General features: G+C 40.5%; 1 long non-coding RNA gene across 1 annotated transcript; it reads left to right on the top strand.

Moving 5' to 3' along the window:
* The first annotated feature begins 2,807 nt into the window (after positions 1 to 2,807).
* On the top strand, positions 2,808 to 19,727 carry LOC126066419 (uncharacterized). The gene is made up of 3 exons (XR_007515078.1): positions 2,808 to 2,826; positions 3,734 to 4,090; positions 19,661 to 19,727. It is a non-coding gene; the product is annotated as an uncharacterized LOC126066419 (long non-coding RNA).
* The last annotated feature ends 273 nt before the right edge of the window (positions 19,728 to 20,000 follow it).

Below are 20,000 nucleotides of genomic sequence, written 5' to 3'. Positions count from 1 at the left end.
GGAGAGGCCAAATTTGAAATACATTTCTGAGCTAGAATGTACATATTTTGGTAACTTATTAAAAAACAAACCAAGCCTATTGCTGTTGAGTCAATTCTGACTCATAGTGACCTTATAGAACAAACCAGAGCTTCCCCTTAGGGTGTCCAAGTTGTAATCTTTACAGAAGCAAAAAACAAACAAACAAAAAACCATTGCAACTCACAGCAATCCTATAGGACAGAGTAGAACCGGCCCACAGGGTTTCTAAGGAGCAGCTGGTGGATTTGAACTTCTGACCTTTTGGTTAGCAGCCAAGCACTTTAACCACTGCGCCACCAAGGCTCAGATTGCCACATTTTTCTCCTGCAGAGTGGCTGGTGGGTTGAAACTGCCAAGCTTTCTGTTAGCAGCCAAGTGCATAACCACTCTACCACTAGGGCTCCTTGGTAATTTATTAGAAGTGTTTATTTTAGGAGAGAGAAGAATCTGGACTGAAAGCAAGATTTCTATATTTAAGATCCTGAGTGTATGATGATTTCACTAGCCAAGATTGAGAATACGAAAGTTAGAGCACATTTTTGAGTAAGGAGTAGACAAGTTAAGTCTGCCATTACGTTACCCAGTAAACAAACAAACAAACAAACAAACAAACTGGAAGTTAGGCCCTGAAGGATATCAGGATGCATACATGGCTAATAGGCACTTGCAAGTTCAATTGAAAAAGCGTCGAATTGGAGAGCAAGATATGGGCACAGCCATTACGTCAGTGGTAGTTGAAATCATGGCAGTGGATGGAATCAGCTAGGGAAATGGATGTCATGACACTGAATAGGACTAAGGACTGTCTTCTGGGAAATCATTAGTTTAGGCACTGGCGAAAGTCTGAAGAGGGAGAGAGAGAGAGAAGAGGCAACATATAAAAGAGAAGACAGACTTGTGCCATGGCAGTTACGAAGGTCAAGGTTTCAAGCAGGGATCCGAACTGGTTCGAACCCTTACTGAGAATTTATGTTTCTACTCCAGATACACTGAATCAGAATCCACATTTTAACAAGATCCCCAGGTGATTCTTAGTGACGTTTAAAAAATTTTGAGAACCATTGCTCCACTCTAGTAGTGGCTCACAGAATCGGTTCCTAACCAGCAGTATTAGCATCAACTGGGAACTTGTTAGAAATGTGAATTCTCAGCACGGGTTCGAAACTGGAGCTGGTTGGAAGCCCTGGTTTCAAGAAGTGTGAATGTGTTTGGAGGGTGTGGACAGGCAGGAGCAAAAGTGTGAAATGCTGTAGTAGGAACATGCCTGCGCTAGACCTTTGGATTCTGTAATAAGGAGACCGTTGGGTTTCTTCTCAGTTCCTGTGCACGCTGAGATCCTCTGAATAAACACTGTTCCTAATACTTCATGTTAAGACGAGAATAATCAGATGTGACCTTTTTTTTTTTTTTTTTAAACTCTCACGGTACAGAAGATCATCAACAACTGGACCTTTTCTTTGAAATGAAAGAAAATACACCCTAATTTAGATTGGGGATGAGGGGAATTAGTATAAATTTTATAGTGGTTGTAACAGGCAGAATAAAGGCTCCCCAAAGATGTCCACCCCCTAATCCTTGAGACCTGTGAATATGTTACCTTGCATGACAAAGAGAATTTGCAGATATGTTTAAGGTTCAGGACCTGGAGACAGAGAGAAAATCCTGGGTCATCCAGGTGGACCCAGTCTAATCATATGAAAAAAAAAAATTTTTTTTTTCAATCATATGAGTCCTTAAAATTGGAGACCCTTCATGCCTTCAGAGGACCAGAGAGATGACAGTGTGAGGAGAACTAGACCCATCGTTGCTGGCGTTGAAGGTGGAGGAAGAGGACCATGAGTCAAGGAATGTGGGTGGCCTTTAAGAACTGGAAAAGGCAAGGAAACATATTATCCTCTAGAGCCTCCAGAAAAGAATGTATCCATGCTGTCACATTGGTTATAAGAAGATGAGACTCTTGTTGGACTCCTTACGGACAGAATTGTAGGATAATTTGTATTGTTTAAGCCACCAAGTTTGTGGGAATTTGATACAGCATCAATAGAAAACTAACGCCATGGCTTTTAAATACCTAGTTGTGGTGAAGTTTGTATTCTTAAAGCTGATGTTTGAATACATATGTGAAGAAACTGTATATTTCTTTAACTTAGAAGAGCCCTGTTCAATTACACATGACTTTCTCTATAACAGGAAAATTTTGCCTTAGAAGTGAGAAAAAGAGAAATCACTGCTAAATAGGAGGAATACTTATTTTTCTCAAACAAACCTAGCACTTTTCTCCCAGGGAGAGAAAAACAAACCTGGCCTAATTTTGGGCCACCTATGTCACAGTGTGATCATGTGATCCTGAGAGCGTTTCAATTCCTGGGCTAAAAATAAATTGATGACACTGTGTTCTATTAATGAGTACACTGTCTTATCAAAGGACTCTGGGCTTTGATCTAGAGTTCATAAGCTTAAAATCTTTATAATTTGTTTCTCTCGTGAACCTTGGACTTACTTTCTTTGCTTTTTCTCCATCTTAATGGTTAGTAAATACCACCTACTATTGCAATATGAATGTTGTTTTTGAAAAGAAATATTTTTCCGCTAATGTCTTAGATGTAGTAATTTTTGTCCCTGTCTTATTTAGAACACCAACAATTCCCGTCACCGTCAACAAAGAACTAGACCAGACTGTTTTCTTCAGTGGAGCCAGTCTGATGTTCTCCTATCCAGACAGCTCCAACTTACAAACGGGCCATGTCCCACAGTTCATTTTCAAGTCTGTTGTTTGGAATTTGGAGATTTCCCTATACAAACGAGGTAATAAAAGGTGACTTGGTCCCTGGGCTACTCACACATGCTTTTTAAAGTGTAGTCAAATGGCACAAATCTAAGTGTTAGGATCTGGGAATGATGGCTATTCAGTGTGGAGAAGAGAGAAACAGATTCGGAGACTATCTTTCCTATTTCTGGGTAACGGTACTGGCCCTAGACTGTGTTTTGAAATAGGTTGTTTTCCTCTGCTCAGCTCCCATCTGCCACTAGTTTGCTCCCCAGACTATCAAGCCTTTGTAAGGCTCCTTTTGAGGTACAAGACCAGGGACGGATTACCCAGTAACGAGGTACGCGGGGCTTACTTGTGCCTATTTACTGATCTGTAGTGCACAATTTCACCTGCTCTTTCACCACATCTTTGTAATTTCAGAATACCTTCCCCAGAAAATTTATTTCTCCCTTGAGATAGGATGGTGAGCATTCTAATGAGCTCTACATTATATATTCTCTGGGATACGCAATCCTTCAATGAAACTTTGCAAACCTGCCCCATAGCTGATGGGTAGGTACATCTGAAATAGTGCTTTGCATATTTAATTCCCTAAAATGCTTTATAATCGATTCTTATATGAGATGAGTAGGGTCATCAAAACCAGTTGCCGCCAAGTCAATTCCCACTTACAGTGACCCTGTAGGACAGAGTAGAACTGCCCTGTAAGGTTTCCAAGGAGCAGCTGGTGGATTTGAACTGTTGACCTTTGTGTTAGCAGCTGTAGCTCTTAACCATCATGCCACCCGTGGGTCATAGATGGAGATGTTTTTCTGTTTATTCCACTTCAAACTCTTTTTGGGATTGGAGTAGAAGAAATACAGAAGTGACAGAGGAAAGAAATTAATAAATCCAACTCTGGAAGCTGTGGGATGAACTGAATAGTGAACTTTCCTAAAGCAGGAAATGCAAGAGAAGATATGCTCTGAAGGAGACATTGCTCTTCTTGCATTTCTACAAAGAACCACAATCACCACCTGAAATCTTCTTCATTAAGGGAGCAAACGAGTAAGGACAACGCCATGGACTGGCTAGTTTAGGAATAGACCTTCAGAGCCAGATGGAATGATAAGCTTCTCATCACAGAAATCTACAAGGCAGCTGCCCAGTTTGTCTGAATATGCTTTGAGGAGAATGAAAATCAACTGCATCTTCCAATCTCCCTTTGGATTTGTGATAAAAGGCTTGTATCTGGCAAACTGAAAGAGCTGCGAAGAATATGTAATGTTCAGGAGAGGGAGAAGCCATGCTAAGTTTAAGGTAAGGTGGTAAAATAAATTCTTGGTTATTTATCGTCAATAAATATCTGACAGACATCTTCCTTCAGTATAATGGGGTGCCATATAATGTGAGTTGCACAAAATGTGGTATAACATAGTATGCTAGAGAAATATTATACTTTAGCTTTTGAGAGGACATATCCTTCCGATGGTTCCAACGGCTGTAATTATTCCCTGTTCTTCCCCCTGCCCCACCATCTTTGGGCTTCAGAACAAACTATTGCCTCTCTCCTTCTGAAGCCTAATGGTTTCTCTAAATAAGCTGCAGGGCTAAAGAGATGCAATTTGAGGCTAATAATTCTGGGCTGGCGCCCCCATGTTTGACTATACCCCACATCCCCTCTGCGGGGGATCCGGTGGGAAAACTTGCATTGCACTCTGTGTAGTGAAATACACAACCTCTGGAGTATAAAACTGGGTGGAGGAAGATCCTCAGGGTCCTTTCTTCACCCAAGGTGCAAAAGAGGGAGCGTGTGTAGATGTTTTCCACCCGGCTGTACAGTTGTTCAGCCAGGGAGGACCCCTGGTGATGGAACTTTTCATGTTGTTCAAGGTTGTCATCTGTGAGTAATTAAAATGGCTTTCACTCTTGCCAACACAGTGTACCTGTCTCATGTGTACAACTTGATCAGGCTAAATGGACTTAACACCCATGAAGTGGTTGGTACCACAGGGTGGAATTCTCATCCCAGTACTTTGGTGGCTACTTGGGATCTAATGGTAGTGGGTATCTCATTTAACATGGATTACTACTAAAAATGCCATGTTAAATGGGCACTTTCACCCTTACGTCTTTTCAAAGACAAGACATTTCTTTAAATTCAGAACTGTTAAATGTATCAATATGCAAGGTTTATTTTGTTTTAACTTAATTTTTCTAATTTTAAATTCATTTCTTATTATAAAAGTAATGTATGCATGCTTATGGGCAAAATTGCAAATGTTTCTCAATGGTGTAAAGTCATAAGTAAAACTTCTCCTTCTGGAGCCCCTGTCTTATCCCTCAGTGTGAACCACTGTAGATTTTTTTGTTCAGCCTTCCAGAAATTTTGATTCAAATACGATTATACTATGCATTCTGTTCTGCCATTTGCTTTTGGTCACTTAATAAGCATAGATTATTTTCCATATCTACAAATTTAGGTATACCTCATGCTTTTTTTTTTTTTTTTGATCATTGCATGTTGTCTTTTTTTTAAAAATTATTTAGTCTATTTTGTTGTTTTTGAGCATATACGCAGCAAAATATACACCAATTGAAAACTTCTTCGGTTGTGCAAACATTGGCATGCTCCTTTTCTGAGTTGCTCCTCCCCCATTAACATAAACTCACTGCCCCCAAGGTTCCTATTTAATCTTTCACGTTGCTGTTGTCAGTTTGATCCCATATAGATAGATTTTAGAAGAGCATAATGCTCAAGGCAGACAATTTTTACTAGTCAAGCTAAACTATTGTTTAGTTTTAAGAAGACTTCAGGGGATATTTTTGGTTTAAGGTTTAAAGCTTATCTGAAGGCAATAGTTTTGGGGATTCATTCAGTCTCCATGGCTCCAGGAAGTCTGGAGTCCATGAGAATTTGAAATTCTGTTCTGCACTTTCTCCTTTTTGATCAGGATTCTTTTGTGGAATCTTTGATCAAAATGTTCAGAAATGATAGCCGTTCACCATCCAGTTCTTCTGCTCTCTTGGCAAATGTGGCAGTTGTTTATGGAGGCAGTTAGCCACACATTTCATATTCTCCTCCTATTCTTGACTTTTTGTCTTCCTCTGTTGCTTCAGGTGAATAGGAACAAATTATTGTATCTTGAGTGGCTGCTTTCAAGCTTTTAAGACTCCAGGAACTACCCAATAAACAAGGAGGTGGAACACAAGCACTGAACACATTATTAGGCCGATTAACTGGGCGGGGTCCCATGAATTATGACCCTAAACCTCCAAACCAAGGAACCAAATCCTATGAAGTGTTTGGCTGTACATGAACAGCCTCCATAGCTACTTTTGTTTTGTTTTGTCATTGCTGTAAATACATCTATCACAAAACTTTTGCCAATTCAACTTTTTACAGGTGTACAACTTATTGACAGCAATTACATTAATAGGCTGTGTAACCCTACCCTTAATCAATGCAATGTTTCCATCCAAACAAAAAACACCAAACCCACTGCCGTCGAGTCGATTCTGACTCATAGCGACCCTATAGGACAGAGTAGAACTGCCCCATAGAGTTTCCAAGGATAGAACCAAATCTTAGTATTCCATGAGCAATAGGCCTCCATTTCCCCCTCATGCTCCTGGTAACCACTAATAAACTTTAGTCTCTGCACATTTGCCTGTTCTTGTCTTTTTATATAATTGTGCCTCATGCTTTTGAAAGGCTGAATGGTATTCCTTAGAGAAAATTCCGTAAAAAATTTAACAGATACCTATTTTTTTATTAATGACCATTTAGCTTGTTACCGAATTTTTTCCCCCGAGTTTCAAAGAATGCTGAAGTAAACCTTGTGGCACATATACCTGCATACTTCTTCAAGCATAAGATACATTTTTGGAAGTAGAATTGTTGGGCACAAAGTAGGTGCACTTTTAAGGGTTAATCATTAATGTAAAATTGCCCTCCAGGGAAGCTTCAGCCAATTCCACCAAAATGTAAGGAAAAAAACAAACCAAAAGTGTTGTCCTCGAGTTGATTCCAACTCTTGTGTTTGCTTGTTTGTAGCCTTACTGAAAATTGGCTTTATCAAGCTTTTCATTTTTTAATCTGGTAGATAAGAACACAGTTCTTGTTTTGATCTAAGTTTATTGAATAAGTTATGATGATGAATATCTTTACATATTTTGTGGTCCATTTATACTTTTTAAACAAGGTGGCTTAAGATTTTTCTTTGTTGATTCACAAGAAGTACTTTACAGTAAGGAAATTAGGTCTTGGTGTGCATGCTTCTTTTATGGTAAATGTTTTTTCCAAATGGTTTTTTGATTTTGTTTATGGTATTATTTAAGACATGCTAGCTTAAGGCTTTTTTTGTGTGCATTGTCACATATATTAATCTCTTCTTTCCTGACTTAGGGGAGACATTGTCATTAAAGATCATTTGATTCTTCTCTGTCACCCTTTTCTCCTGCTATGTTGGTCGGATTTTGTTATTTGAAAACAAAAACAAAGACAAAAACCCTCTTCATCTCATATTTTCTTTTTTATTCTTTTTCCCTCAGAAGACAATATTAAGGAGTACAATAGCCCTGTTGTGCATCAGTGAAGTACTGCTATGGCGTTAATGTGGGCTTTACATTTGCTAAGGGCGCGATTAGCTTTTCGGGGCCCTCGAATTAATACTATCCCAGACCAGAGAGGTTAGGCAGCATAGTTAGGGGGCAGAGGAGGAATGCAATCAGGGACCCAGGGAGACCCCTAAATTTCAGGTAGGCTTTTGTGTTTGTCACCCACATATAACTTAACATTTTCATTTATTTTCTGCTGTGTGAATAATCACACTGCTTCAACCTTTAAAGTAAGTAGAGTGAGGGAAAGAATCTTATCCTTGCCATCCTGGGGTCCTAGCATCCCTCTCCCCGGAATGAAGTAAAAAGCAGTTATGAGTCAGTTTTGACAATGATGACGTTTGCTAGAGGTGTGGCTCGCTTGGCATAGGTCAACTGTGCCTTCTGGTCATTTGGTTCCTGGTCTCTCCAGATGATGGAAATCCCTCCCTCGCCTACTTTTTCAGATGCAGGAATAAGCTTGCTTGGCTCCAAGTCACAACATGGATAAGAAGCTTTGAATGAAATGTTACGGATAAAGTGGTGGATGACAGTCCATGAATGCGGCTTTTGAGACAGAAGTAGTCCTACAAGCAAAGTGAAAAGTGGGGTCTTGCTTTAATATGTATTTCTTTAATGGCTGAGAGGGTTAAAGTCTTTGTATATGTGATGATCTTTTGTGTTTCTTCCCATGAACCTTAAAACCCATCCCTTTTCAACTTGTTTTTACAGACTTTTTGCTTAAACAATTCTTCACCTTATACCACCTTGGTATAATATAGTGCATTTTACAAGACCAGGAGTGAAAATGCTGCTTCAAAAGGCATTTATTCAGGTCCTAGTCCACTGCTCTGTATGACTGGGGGAAATCTTCACCCACACAATGGCAGTAATACCAGAACCAACCTGTTGATATTGAGTCAATTCTGACTCAGGCCGACCTCGCGTGTGTCAGGGTAGAACTGTGCTCCGAAGGGCTTTCAGTGACTCATTTTTCACAAGTAGTTCAGAGGACTTCCTTCCAAGTCATCTCTAGGTGGTTTGGAACCTCCAACCTTTTAAAGCACATATGTTGTTATGAGGTGCCGGGGAGTCGGTTCCGTACAACAGAATGAAGCACGGTCCAGTCCTGAGCCATCCTCACGATTGTTGTTATGCTTGAGCCCATTGTTGCAGCCATGTGTCAATCCATCTCACGGAAGGTCTTCCTCTTTTTCTCTGACCCTCTACTTTACCAAGCATGATGTCCTTCTCCAGGGACTGGTCCCTCCTGATAACATGTCCAAAGTATGTGAGACGAAGCCTCCCCATCTTTTCTTCTAAGGAACATTTTGGCTGTGCTTCTTCCAAAGCAGATTTTTTTGCTCTTCTGGCAGTCCATGGTATATTCAGTATTCTTGGACAACACCATAACTTGAAGGCATCAATTCTTCAATCTTATTCATTATACAGCTTTTGCACGCATTTGAGGCGATTGAAAACACCGTGGCTTGGGTCAGGCACACTCAAGCATGTGTAGATGACATATAAACTTAGAAAACTTAACCCATTCCCTATAATGACTATACAAAATTGGCAGGATCCTTTATAAAGGCTTTTCTATTTAAGCCAACTCAGACTCCAAACCTCTATTCCTAAGCCAATTCAGGATGCTGATTCTAAACTCCAACTTGCCTAAACAAGGGGCCCCAGGACTTTCTCACTGATCTAAATCCTAGAGCTTCTCAGTGAAGCTCAACACCACCTTCATACTCATGATTTTTCTCTTATGCTGAATTCCCTGAGTGCAAGCCTCACAAATTTCTAGTAAATACTGTTGAGTGTGTGACTTGAAAACTGAATTTTGTTTCCTATTGTTTTCTTATATAATGGTTCTAGGATTTATTTTATTAGGTGCTACTTTTTTGCTCCTCTTTGTAAGATAATGGTCAAAGATCTGCAACTCCATGGCACCTAAACTCTGACATAGGCATGAGGGTTTTGAAATGAATTTCACTGCTGCTGCTAATGCATGTCTTCTATTTGTGGCTCGTATCTTCTCTATCAACCAACAGATTGCTTGGCTCATAAGAAGTACTCCAAGCCCATAATTGGTTGTTGTTTTACAAGCTCAGAGAACAAAGAGCTGCCATTATCTTAACCACTTCAGAGTCTAAATTAAAGGCTGCCACTGGAAGAGAAAAATGGCCTGGATATACGGAAGGGGCAAGTACAATAGTTCACAACTCCAACAAATTCCTTCTGTGCCAAATTTCAATGATCCAGGGTCTAGATTTCTAGCCCAGAATTTCAACACGGAGGGGTATAAACATTTGCATCAGCCCCTATACTCTGTAACTGCCAAGAACATGATAATTTACTCTCGCTGAGTCCCTTGATTCAAACTGTTGGCCAAGTTTCATAATGGGGAATCAAGGGTCACTGATTTATCCTTTCCCTGTCCTGGTGCAGAGGTGTACAGCAGTGCTGAAATGGAGCAGGCTTACTATGTGAGCAATCTTGGTGGGAGCGTGCCCTTGATTAAGCCAAGGTTTTAATCTAAAGACTGCCCTATCACATTAGTGCATTGAATAAATATTTATTGTCTGCCTGGCATGTACAGGGAAACCTAGTGGAGCAGTGGTTAAGAGCTACGGCTGCTAACCAAAAAGTTGGCAGTTCAAATCCACCAGCTGTTTTTTGGAAACCCTATACGGCAGTTCTACTCTGTCCTATAGGGTTGCTGTGAGTAGGAACCAACTTGATGGCAGTGGGTTTGGTTTGGTTTACTACATGGGAAGACCGAAGAGGACATAGCACAAATCTAAGACACAGACCAGCTGTGGTGGAGTTTTTGTTCTGTTAGACACATGAGAGCAAAGTAAGTGCTTTTTTCTGCAGAGATTAGAGAGTTGTTCATTTTGTTGCATGAAGAGATAAGGAAGACTTGGTGGTGTCGGCAAGGCTGGTTAAGACACGACAGGGATGTGAAGTAGAACGGCGACAATATGAATAGAATGGAAAGTACTGACTTTATTGATGAGGCTTGTGTGAACTCAATTTTTATGGCATCCATTACCTACAGAGTTTGTAAATAAAATAAAAATTAAAGTAATAAAAAAAAAGGGCAAGTAAGTGGGCAAACCACAAGGGCAAATATTGTTATGTTTAACCATCTAACCCTCTGCTGAGCTTCCTGATAGCCTGAACATAAAAGGGAATACACAATAGGTTATTAAGCTCTTGTTTTCAGAAGGGTGGAAAATACTAATTAAAACCAATTTATGAGGACAGGACGGAATAACTGATCCTGGATTTTCCCTCTTGTCATAAAAAACTAAAAACCCAAACCAAATATACAAAACAACTGTCTTCAGACATAGGATAACAGGCAGCAAAGGACCACCATCTCTGAGAGGAGGATATAAGAAGTGAGCCTCATAGTCACCCTGGTTTTCAGCCTAGGGACACGTTCTGGACTGTGACACAGGGAAGTGGAGCCCAGGTGTGGTATAATAGCCTTACTGAGGTGAGGAGACAGGTTAGAAGTGGGTTTCTGAGGCAACTGGAATGTGTGTGTAGTAGGGTACCTGAGAAGATCTGAGGAAATCCGTAGAGGAGCTTCTTCAAGTCTTCAGAAGCCACAAGGCCTAGGAGAGAATAGCTAAAGGGGAGCTCTGAGTAGAATGGAGTTCCACAGGAGCCCAGTGCCGGAAGAAATAGGAATTCCCACTATCAGAGTGGAAGGACGTCATTGAACATCCAGGCATTCAACTGAAACCAGAGAAAAGATAAGCATTTTGAATAGGTTTGCGCTGTTGATAGCTGCCCTCCAGTCGGCTCCTGACTCTTGGCGATCCCACGCACTGTGGAAAGAAACACTGCCTGGTCTGGTGCCAACCCCATGATCAGCTGCGGATCAGACCATTGTGAGCCATGCTGTTTTTGTTGTTTGGTTTTGAGAAGTAGATTGCCAGACCTTTCTTTGTTCCTAGTCCATCTTAGTCTGAAAGCTCTGCTGAAACCTGTCCAGCATCACAGAAACATGGAAGCCTCCACTGACAGAGGGGTGCTTGAGTTGCACTGGCTGGAATCAAACCTGGGTCTCCCGCATGGACGGTGAGAATTTTACCATCTGACCACCAGTGCCCCCCTCACGGGTTTGTCTTATCCCTAGAGTAGACCCACACCAAAAACTTAGAAACAAGCCTTGAAAAGGACAAACAGCACTGCCAATAAATTAACTGCCTGCCAGAAAGTTAACCCCTACTTTAAACATTTTAGCACCTACAATGTTTGTTGTTGTTACACATTCCATTTGCCGTCGAGTCAATTCTGACTCATAGCGACCCTACAGGACAGAGTAGAACTGCCCCACAGGGTTTCCAAGGAGCGCCTGGTGGATTCGAACTGCTGACCTTTTGGTTAGCAGCTGTAGCACTTAACCACTACGCCACCAGGGTTTCCTTGTTATCAGATCAGTTCTGACTCATAGAGACCCTGTGTACAATAGAACGAAACACTGCCCAGTCTTGTGTCATCCTCACAATCGTTGTTATGTTTGAGCGCCATTGTTGCAGCCACTATGTCAATCCATCTTGTTGAGGGTCTTTCTCTTTTTTGCTGACCCTCTACTTTACCAAGCACGGTGTCCTTCCCTAGGGATTGATCCCTCCTGATAACATGTCCAAAGTACATAAGACAAAGCCTTGCCATCTTCCCTTCCAAGGATGTTTAAAAATATATATATAAGGATGTTTAGCACATAATAATAATAACAATAGCTACAAATGCAAAGAAGAAGGAAAATGTAACCCATGATAGGGGGCGGGGTCAATAAAAATAGACCTGGACATGACAGACGTTTTTGAATTAGCAGACAAGGGCTTTACAACAACTGTTATAAATACAGTCAAAGACTTCAGGGAATATATGGACAAAATGAGTGAATGGCTTCAGATTTAAACGGAAAAATTAAAATTATTAAAAGGAACAAAATGAAAATTCTAGAAATGAGAAATATAATAATATGTGAAATGAAAAATTGTCTGTATTCATTTCACAGCAGATTGAACACTGCTGAAGAACAATTACCTACTTGAAAAAAATTTACAATTCCAGATATCAGGTAGGACCTATGCTGTCAGTTTGTTATAAAGGTTGGCCAGAACCAGCCTGGAAGTGTCAAAGAGCTTCTCAGAAACCTTCAGGCCATGCTTTGAAATGTTTTCAAGTATTTCATGAGCTCTCAAAAAGGTTGTTTAAATATTTTTTGAGGTGTGGGGAACGGGGCTTGGCTAGGGATAAGAGAAGTTTTTGTTATTTTGCAGACTCAAAAATATTTCTAGGAATAACAAATATTTTGAAAGAAATTTAGAAATGGTCTTCTTTCCAAAAGGTTTTATGAGTAATAATGAGCTATATGTTTGTACCATAGGTCAGTATGGGGGCTGTATAGGGTCAACTGAGCTGAAATGGAGCTGGCTTACTAAATGAGCTATTTTATTCAAAGTGTGAGTTTCTCTAAGCAAAGAATTTAACCTCCTCCCTACACACACACACACACACACACAAACACAGTGAAACTTGTGAGAGCTGGAACTTGACAGGACTGCTTTGTTTTTCTGGGTGTCCCAAGTTTTCTGCTTTTGACATGGTGCAGTCTTACCACTTTTCTATCACTCATTTTAATGAAAAATATTTGAGTTTTTCTTCTCAGACAGGTTTCCACCTTACAGAGGTTCTGGCTTTTGCAGGTTTTACCGTCTGTCTATATATCATATATGTTGTTGTTGTTTGCTGCCGTCAAGTCAATTTCAACTCACAGTGACCCTATAGGACAGAGCAGAACTGCCCCATAGGGTTTCCAAAGCTGTAATCTTTATAGAAGCAGACTGCCACATCTTTCTCCTGCAGAGTAACTGGTGTGTTCAAATCCCAGACCTTTATACATAATATATACCCATCACCCACCTGTCAGTGTGTCATATGTGATACTGTGGTGGCATTTGTGTTGTGATGCCGGAAGCTATGCCAGGAATATTTCAAATGCCAGTAAGCCACCTAGAGTAAACAGGTTTCAGTAGTTCCCAGACTAAGACAGACTAGGAAGAAAGGCCTGGTGATCTATTTTCCAAAATTAGCTGGTGAAAACCCTGTGGGTATCAACAGAACATTGTTTGATATAATGCTGGAAGATGAGCCGCCTGGGTTGAAAGACACTCGGAATACAGTTATGGGAGAGCTGCCTTCTCAAAGTAGTCAAAAAAAAAAAAAAAAAGTTGCCGTCAAGTCAATGCCAACTTATGACGACCCTATAGGACAGAGTAGAATTGCTTCATAGGGTTTCCGAGGAGCACCCGGTGGACTCAAACTGCCAACCTTTCGGTTAGCAGCCATAGGTGTTAACCACTATGCCAGCAGGGTTTCCAAAGTAGAGTTAACCTTAATGACTCAGATAGAGTAAACCCTTCAGGACCTTCATTTGCTGATGTGGCATAAGTCAAAATGAGAAGAGGAATTGCTCACGTGCACATCAAATTTGAAGTTGAAGAAAATGAAAGCCAGTTCATGAAGGCCAAAGCATGACCTCGAATATATCCTGCCTGAATTTAGAGACCATCTCAAGAATAGATTTGACACACTGAACACTATTGATCAAAAACCAGAAGAATTGTGGTAAGACATCAAGGTCATTATACATGAGGAAAGTGAAAGATCATTAAAACTACAGGGAAGAAGGAAAAGACCAATATGGATGTCAGAAGAGATTCTGAAACTTTCTGTCAAGTGCAGAGTAGCTAAAGCGAATAGAAGAAATGGTAACGTAAAAAGCTGAACAGAAGATTTCAAAGGGCAGCTTGAGAAAACCAGGTAAAGTATTATGAAGAAATGTGTAAAGACGTGGAGTTAGAAAAACAAAAGGGAAGAACATGATCAGCATTTCTTGAGCTGAAAGTTTTGAAGAAGAGATTCAAGCCTCAAGTTGCAATACGGAAGGATTCTGTGGGTAAATAAGTGAATGACACAGGGAGCATCAAAAGAAGGCAGAAGGAATATACAGAGTCACTGTACCAAAAAGAGTTGGTCAATATTCAACCATCTGAAGAGGTAGATTATGATCAAAAGCCTCTGGTGCTGAAGAAAGAATTTCAAGCTGCAGTGAAGACACTGGCGAAAAACAAGGCTTAGACGTGAGGATGGCAAGGTTCTGACCTGCAAACGTTGGATGTGTCATCAGGAAAGAACAATTGCTATAGAAGGACTTCATGTTTGGGAAGGTACAGAGCCAACGGATATGAGGGAAATCCCCAGTGAGACGGATTGAGACAAAAGTCACAACAATGGACTCAAACATACCAACGATCATGAAGATGGTGCAGGACTGGGCAACGTTTCATTCTGTTATACAAAACATTGCTGTGAGCTGGAGCCAACTTGATGGCAACTGACAACGCCAACATACACATATATGTATGTGTACGTGTTTTGTTGTTGGAGGAAGATAAACAGCTAATGTCTAGGATCTATACTAATCATTACCCAGTGCCGTCAAGTCAATTCTGACTCATAGCGACCCTATAGGACAGAGTAGAACTGCCCCATAGAGTTTCCAAGGAGTGCCTGGCGGATTCGAACTGCTGACCCTTTGGTTAGCAGCCATAGCACTTAACCACTACGCCACCAGGGTTTCCCATACTAATCATTAAAATATATCTATTTATATAATGGAGCCCTGGTGGTGTAGTGATTAGGAGCTCAGCTGCTAACCAAAAGGTTAGCAGTTAGACTCCACCAGACACTCCTTGGAAACCCACTGGGGCAGTTCTGCTCTGTCCTATTGAGTCACTATGAGTCAGAATCAACTTGACAGCAATGGATTTTGGTTTTTTTTTAATTTATGTAATATTAGTCAAGATGAAAAATTGCTTTGGACTCCAGAGAATCCTATATGGTCTCCTAAAAAGCAGTGTGCAACAGTGTGCATTGAATGACACCAGATAAATACAAATGGTAAAGGAAGACAAACAGGCTCTCTGAATTATCAGTGAGGAAGTACTTGGGTAGCGTGGAGACATCAGTCAAAAGACTGGCAGCAAGATATCTCTGTGTTTTCATGGGCCTGCCCTGTCGGGGTGTAACTTGGCTTTTCCTCGTGCTAACCATTTCAGAGTAAAGGTTTTCATATGGTGCACCAGAATAATAACGTGGTTTACAAAAATGTTAACCCAGCTCTGTAATCCTGAAACTAACAGTCATGAAATCACCTTCTCATGAAGAAAATCAAGGTCATTAATTTTTAGTATGGTCATATTTTCAAGCTAAAGAAAAGATTGGGGGAGGCAGGCTGGAATCAAACCAGAATTCTGAAAGAGGATACTTGGAAGAGTAGGTCAGATGTTAGACCTCTTTATTTTTACTCTCTCCTCTGAGGACCAGAAACTACTGGAGAAACCAACAGCGGTATTTGATATGAGCAACAAATACGTCACGTCTTTAATTACTGCATATCACAGACAGCGAAATGAGAATAGTAATGATTATTATTCAGCTCAAGAGACCAGGGAAGTAGTCACCAGGGCATAATTAGGCAAACGGTTGCTATCTAAATACATAACTTAGTGTAGGTCTCAAATGTTACACACTTTCAAGATCTCATTAATTTGCGAAGTGGCGGAGGATCCTGTCATATGCTTTTAGGAGCTACTTTGTCTGAATGTTCCCCCCAAATGGTAGAGGTCTGGCTGAGAGTTTTAAATAAGTCTCTTTTCAATTAGATTTCATCCTATATAAACAGTTCTATTAGGTTCTTAAAGTAAGTTAAATGCTGAAATGAAACTCATGTTTGCTTGTGAGTTAGATTTGCCAGTGGTAACGGATGCTGTTGGAAATTTTCTCCTGGGGAGGGGGCAGAAGCAGGGAGATGGGAGGGTGGCTAGTTGAATGAAAACAGAATTGGAACTTCAGAACCCTACACTCATCTATGATACACTAAAAGTCATTGTACCTCTTGTGTCTAAACTGACTTGGTCCCTTATGCTTAAGGAAGGGAATCGAAGAATCCCTGTATCATAAATGATTGATTTCTAAAATTCCCTAGATGGTTGGAGCTTTACTAGCATTTTCTAAAGACTAAACATCTTTAAATGAACCAGTACATCAGATCTACTACGACAACCAAGGAAGAGAAATGGTGAGAGAATACAAAGAGAGTTTTGTTTTTAGTGTTTTTTCAAACATAGCCAGTGAAGAGGTGAATGATCGCTGTGATTTTAAATATATTCCTTCAAAAAAAAAAAGTTTCCTGTTAATCAGGTAAGAATTAATAATATGGTTTCATTTATATATATATATATATATTTTTTTTTAGTGAAGGTGTCCTAAGATACTTTTCCCTTACGGAGGGAGCAAGATTTCACTCATCTTCAAAACAATTTCTCGATGCTGGGCAGTAGAAGGTGGGCCCTAAAGTTTTGTTCCCATTGTACTTGTGGCCTGTGGCAAATATTGAGAGCTAAGAGATAGGGAAGAAGGAAGGCTTGTTTTTAGTACAGGCTTGTTTTCTGTTACTGTCATATCTAGTTTCTCTGGCTATTTGGGATTTCGGAAAAACTGGCAATTGAAGTGAAGTATTTACTGTAGCCCATTTTAGTTAAGCACTCCACTACTGCCCGAAAGGAAGCATTCCACTACTATCTGAAATGTTGGCTGTTGAAATTCACCCAGAGATGCCTTGGAAGACAGGCCTGGTGATCTGCTTCTGAGAGGTCACGGCCATGCAAACCCTATGGAACAGTTCTACTCTGCACACGTGGTGTTGCCATGATTTGGAATCCACTCAATATCAGGTCCTTATATGGTGATAACAGTTCCAAAGTACAATGTTTGGAAGGTTTACAACAGCTGCCATCCTCTCCTGACAAGGTTGAGAAACGAGGAGCCGCCTTGTTCAGTCTTTAAGTGATAGTCTGCTCACACTAAAGAGAAACGTTTCTTGGAGACTTTGTTGGAGCCTGGTAGGATAAATGTCAACTGTCCAGCCAGCAACCTTGAAGTGATCCACTAGCGAGGCCTCTGCAGTCACCACACATGGAGAACAGGGATCAGGTCCTTTGTCTTCCGTTCATATGGAGAGGCTTAGAGGTAGTACAAAAGCTCAAGAGTTAGTGAGGGTTGGCCAGGGTCCCAAAGCTGTAGAGTCAGCCAGAAGCCATAATAAATCTCCCTTTGGCTTAACCCCCCAAGCTCTGTTTCTGTTGAGTGCTCTCCCATTCTTTACATGCATAGAAGTTAAGGGCACAACTAATCCCCCAAGGGGTACAGTAAGTAAGGGACTCACAAGGGAGCCGATGATCCCCTTGTTTGGGAGGAGGAGCCTGAGATGTTCTTTTCTGGTTTGAGTTGGGCAAGCAAAGGAAGCCTTTCTTAGACAAGGAGATGTGCTTTAAGATCACAATACCTCCTCTCTTAGATTTTAGCATGGCTAGAAAAAAGTTAATGCCTTTATCTTTGGATTGTTCCATTTAAGGTGGAAAAGAAACATCACTCCTGGTGCTTTGAAGAAATCAGAGCAGTGATTCAGGCATGAGAATGGTGGAGTCAGACCGCTTATGTTCAATTCTTGTCTCTACAACTTAGTAGCTGCAAGACCTTAACCTCCCTGCCCTAATTTTCCTGGTACTTGCAATGGGAACATAAAAATCCCTAATTAATTGGTTAATTGTGAAGGTTCATTGAGAAGTTTCAGGTAAAATTGCACAATACTCTGCTTGATACATCGTGGTGTTGTCGTTAGGTGCTGTCAAGCGGATTCTGACTCATAGTGACCCTATGAACAACGGAACGAAACACTGCCCAGCCCTGCACCATCCTCACAATCATTGTTATGCGTGAGCCCATTTTTGCAGCCACTGTGTCAATCCAACTCGTTGATGGTCTTCCTCTTTTTTGCTGACTCTCTATTTTACCAAGCATGATGTCCTTCTCCGGGGACTGGTCCCTCTTGATAACATGTCCAAAGTAGTGAGACAAAGTCTTGCAATCCTTGCTTCTAAGGAGAATCCTGGCTGTACTTCTTCCAAGACAGATTTGTTTGTTCTTTTGGCAGGCAATAGTATATTCAATATTCTTTGGATACACAGTGAGTACGTTATAAATGTTAGATATAATGATGATGATGATGGTGGTTATGACTATGAGAATGATAAGACAGGGCTTAGAGCACCTATATACTAGTCCTATTGGTGCATTGTCGGGCATTTCTTTTTTTGTTAGGCAAGTTCTATCAGATCCCTGGTTCCTCATTTGTTTTTTAAAAATGTAGATAGTGAATCACCAAAGTCCTGGAAAGCATTTTCTTTGATTCTATTAGAAGTATATTAGGGCCTGAGTGGATTCTGATTCAGTACTGCCCATTATACCTTCCCAGTGAGAGGAGAAAAGCAGCCCCTGACATCTGGGAGCTGGCCTGGCATTCACAGCTAGGCTGTGGCGTTCTCTTGTTGAACTTAATCAAGTCCATAGAACGCAACCATCACAGAAGAGCATTCTGGAGCTGTGATGTATTAAGACAAAAACAAGACCACTCAATGCTCATATGTAAACACAGACAAAAGCGTAAACATTGTTTAAATCACTGAAGTGACCTAACATCTCTCCATCCTGGCTGATATGAGTGACTGTTGCTTCTTTGCATATTATAGTGTTACCCTTGGTCTTTTGTCTTTATACACAGGAATTATTAAGATATCTAAGAATTACTCTTGTTTCCTGACAATATCTGATCCAGATTCTTTTTTGAACCCTTTGCAAAATCAACTAATGCAATTTAAATCCTACAAGTTCTTAACACTTTCTTGCTGAGATGTCCCCTAGTTCCTTATGGTGTATCTTCCCTCATTGCAGTAAGTCAATAAATCCAGCTTCTGTCAACTGCAGGTATGTTCCTGGTGGTCTTTGGCTGGAGGACATTGATGTCATCCAGCAAATAGATATTTATGTCCATTACAGAAAGTTTTCCTCAGTCTGAGAGACAGGGTGGCATGGTAGAAAAGAAGAGGATCTTTGGAATATGACAGAGTTGGGTTCAGGTTCTAGCTCCACCATTTACCCTGTTTGAGCTTCCATCTCCACATCTCTTATTGGAGCATTCAACATAAAGTACCTTGCACCTTACCTCTCATGTGGTTGGCACTCGATAAATGGTAGCTCTCATGTAATGGGATTAACTATAATCATTACTACATAAAAAAACAAAAACTAGTTTTCTTGTGTTGTCACTTACTTTTATATATTTAATGACTTTTTTAACAGGTACAGATTAAGGAGGCTCTATGTGTGTGCATATCACATATATGAGAAGCTCCCAGCTGTGAATGGGTTAGAATTTCTGAAAAATCCAAATTCTTAAGAATCTCGAGAACAGAAAAGGACCTTGAGTATCAAGAGTTTTTCTTCTTCCTTCTCAAATTCAGAAATGCAGTATCAAGTCTGAAGAACTTAAGTGAACTTCTCTGCAGTGATTTATTCTGTTTGGAGCATTTTGCAGTTAATTTGTTGAATGCAAGGTGGGGCAGCTCTTTTTTTTTTTTTTTTTAAATTCCTTCAAAAAACATACATGGCACTTGGCTCATCCAATGACCAAAGGAAGGAG

The sequence above is a fragment of the Elephas maximus genome, chromosome 23 (genome assembly GCF_024166365.1).
Source record: "Elephas maximus indicus isolate mEleMax1 chromosome 23, mEleMax1 primary haplotype, whole genome shotgun sequence".
In the NCBI taxonomy this organism is placed as follows: Eukaryota; Metazoa; Chordata; class Mammalia; order Proboscidea; family Elephantidae; genus Elephas; species Elephas maximus.
The sequence above is the reverse complement of the archived record's forward strand: the minus strand, read 5'-3'. Positions and strand labels throughout refer to the sequence as shown.